The sequence below is a fragment of the Podarcis gaigeae genome (genome assembly GCF_964106915.1).
Source record: "Podarcis gaigeae genome assembly, chromosome: 7".
Taxonomy (NCBI): Eukaryota; Metazoa; Chordata; class Lepidosauria; order Squamata; family Lacertidae; genus Podarcis; species Podarcis gaigeae.
Genome location: NC_139683.1, coordinates 51,990,494 through 51,993,871, shown reverse-complemented (window position 1 = coordinate 51,993,871; position 3,378 = coordinate 51,990,494). Strand labels below are relative to the sequence as shown.

Here is a 3,378-nt window from a genome sequence, read left to right as displayed (position 1 = left end):
AGAACAAAGTGGTCATGGACCAGGAACATATACCAATAGTGGTGGCACTATTGCCACCAAAGCAAGAAATGGGTGGGACACTCCTTCTCATATTTCTGCCCCACTTTCATCCATTATCCATTCATTCAATTCCTCTCTCTTCTCCCTTCTCTCTCACACAAACAAACCTCTCTCATTTTCTTTTATCCTATTCACCCCTTCAATCAATCTGTCTTTCGCTATCTCTCTCTCTGGGCTTGGAGTAGCACATCAAAAAGTTTCATGCAACACTGTTGGTCCATGGGTCTCTCACCTGCGCTCTGCATCCCAGCAAGCTGTTTCTTATTTAAGAAAATGTTTTCTTTTGGCTAATTTAGAAGTGCCAGTATAGTGACTGCTAAAACAGGGGAAAGTGTTTGTCATTTGTTTCAAGTAGGGTTCTCAGAGATGAATTTTTGAAAGGCTTTCTCAGTAAATGGTATAGTAGATGGTAGCCATTATGTTCTTTTTAAGCATAGCTTTAAAATGAGGATTTAGGGTTTTGTGAGCAACAGCTTGTAATGTACCAGCTAGCATACACTACCCTTGCCAATCATCCTTGCATTCTCCTACAGACTCACAGTGAAAATAAATATAGTGATAATTTTTGGCATCCTCTGAGTGATAGATCCCTTTAGCAATATCCTGCAGAATAATGGATCAGATTATTTTTTTTTAAAAAAAATAAACCAATTTAACTTGCAGTAACTTATACAGCACCAGCTGTTATAGTTATTAGCACTTGCATCATCATCATCATTATCACTATCATAATCAGCATAAATATAATTACATTTGGAAAGATAAATTAGGACCAATACAGCAAATGCTGCATGGAGAGTTGTTTGTCCTTTATCTCTGACTTCTGAAAGCGCAATCCTCACGATGAATGTTAATGTGACCATCTTGACATGGTTCCTAGAAATAAGAAATGAAGCATAAGAGGAAATCATCACACAGAAAAAATATACAGAGAGTATGTTAAGTAGGAAACATCCACTCTAATATATTTGGGTAAGGCTACAATCCTGTGGTGCCTGGGAGGGCTTGTCAGGATTGAATGATACAGCAGATCCCACAGAAAAAGAGAACTACAGATGTAGGGAAAAATCTGCCCTTGCAAACCATTCTGTTATAGGTTGGGAAGCTCCACTGCCTTTGTCACTCTGCTGTCAGTACTCTCTAACAGTGCTTCCAGCAAAAGGTGTGTGTGCTGGGGACATGGCAGAGGTGGAGAGCAAGAGGTTAGGGATTGAAAACCTTCCCAATTCCTTCATTATGCCCCCAGATGGGGAGGGAGGTAAGTATGGCAGTCCTGGACCTGGCAAATTTATTTTCCCTCCCATTGGGAGTAATGGGGAGGTACAAAAAATATGTACAAAAAATATATATAGAAAAATATGTATTGGGGGTGGAGAAGGACAGTGCTGGATTTACATATAAGCTAAACAAGCTATAGCTTAGGGCCCCTCTCTCTTGGGCTCCGCCCAAAAATATACTACTTCTTAATTGTATTTCACTATTAATATACTTCTTCTTAATTGTATTTCAGTTCAACAATTATTTGATAAAATACATATTTTGTTATGTGCAAAATGCTTTAGATATCTATTAGGTCCATAAATTACCATATATCTTATATTCAACACAAAAACCAGTGACAATTGGTTGTTGACAAAGGACAGCTGGATATATAAAGGGCCCCATTACCTTCAGTAGCTTAGGGCCTCCTCAAACCTAAATCCAGCTCTGGGGAAGGAAGAAGGAAGAATAGAGGAGCTTGCACATCCATCTTCCACCCTGCCATCTTGAGCCCAGCAGACCACTGGATTAGGTCAAACGTGACCAACATAGCAACCTATCAGTCACCCAGTGTTATCTGACATTGGAGATCTGTTGACTCCTATCTAAACAGTATAGGTTCTGTAGGCTGGAGCTGTTAGAAAACAACATAAACAATCCTTCAGCTAAGCCACTTTGCAATAGCAAGAAAAAAGGGCAGGGCAATGAGACATTGTTGAGTGGAACCTAAAGCTATCCATTCATATCTGAATAGCAGTAAATGAAAAATGTTCAAGGTTGCTCTCATTGACTAGCTGGAAGGTTCTGCATTTGTTCTGCTTTATTTTTTTTCCCCATTCGGCCTTTTTTATTATCTCCTCAGAGCCTTTGGGGCTTTTCCTGCTGTCAAAAATTAAAACACACCATTATTTATAGCCTCAGAAAAAAAAATACATGGAAGCAGACTCTGCCCAGAATACTAATATATTGCCAGTGCTCACTTAAGCCCTTTAAAGCCATTATCTAAAAATCAAATTTAGCTGCATAAATTTATTCTGCATTTACATGAAGATTGACTTCTGCCTCAGTCCAACCTCTTTCCAAGTTTCTTTTGTTAGATCTCCTGGAGAACGACATCCGGATACTTTTTCATTTTGCACTTAAGCATAGTTTTTCCTGTTGACAGACATTTAAACATAACTGAAATATGAATTATAAATAAGTTTGGCAGAACAAAACTTGAAATCCCTATACACCTGCCCACTGAAAGCTCGATAGGAAGGTGAATAGCTGAAAGGATCATCCATTTATTAGCACCTGGATAATGACCAAAATGTGCCCCTGAATTGATTTACCAGCAACGCCTTTCCATAGTTGAACTGAAGAGGAGAAAATTAAAATGAATGAAAGAAAAAGTGAACTATCTGTGTTTAATCTCCAGTTCCATCAGAAATCGATTAACCAACTGACTTTGGGTCCAAAAGAATTAATTATACTCAGTCTCTGGTATAATTAACAACACTATGGCCATCTCCCAAAATATTCATTAAACAGTCAGGAACAATATGAAATTCAAATTAAAATTGGAAAAGAGATTAAATAGAAGTAGTCATCGCTAAAAAAGAATCAGAGTACATCTGAGATGAAATCATTTGAGCAATACAAAATATGGAAATACATTTTGTGTTACATTTAATTATCATTAATTCCAGCACTGCAAGCTGGCAGCTATTTTAGGCTCATTACAAAGACTAAAATGGGTTGGAATTTTAATATGAATCAATCCTCATTGGAATAATAGGAATAGGAATCAAGCTTTCAGGAAGTTTAAAGCTAAAAATCCAAGTTGTCATTTTTTATTTCTTACGCTTGGCTGCACCAATCTGCATTTTAGAAGATCCCTTGATAGGTTTCTGGCAGCAGTGCCAAAAAAATCAAGAAATATATATCTATTTGGAGTCCTTACGAACATACCTTGAAGATTCCACTGTTTCAGCATTACCAGTGAAGCAGGCACTTCTATGATAGAGGGGATTTCTAATGCTTACTTACATGCTTGCTTACCAGGAAGCTCTGGCC

The 3,378-nt window shown here is 37.8% G+C and overlaps 1 long non-coding RNA gene across 1 annotated transcript; it reads right to left on the bottom strand.

The window, feature by feature from the left end:
- Positions 1-868: 868 nt before the first annotated feature.
- On the bottom strand, positions 869-2,476 carry LOC310848283. Its single transcript, XR_014566271.1, has 3 exons — positions 2,365-2,476; positions 1,729-1,954; positions 869-936 (listed from the first exon to the last, which is right to left on the bottom strand). It is a non-coding gene; the product is annotated as an uncharacterized lncRNA (long non-coding RNA).
- Positions 2,477-3,378: the final 902 nt, after the last annotated feature.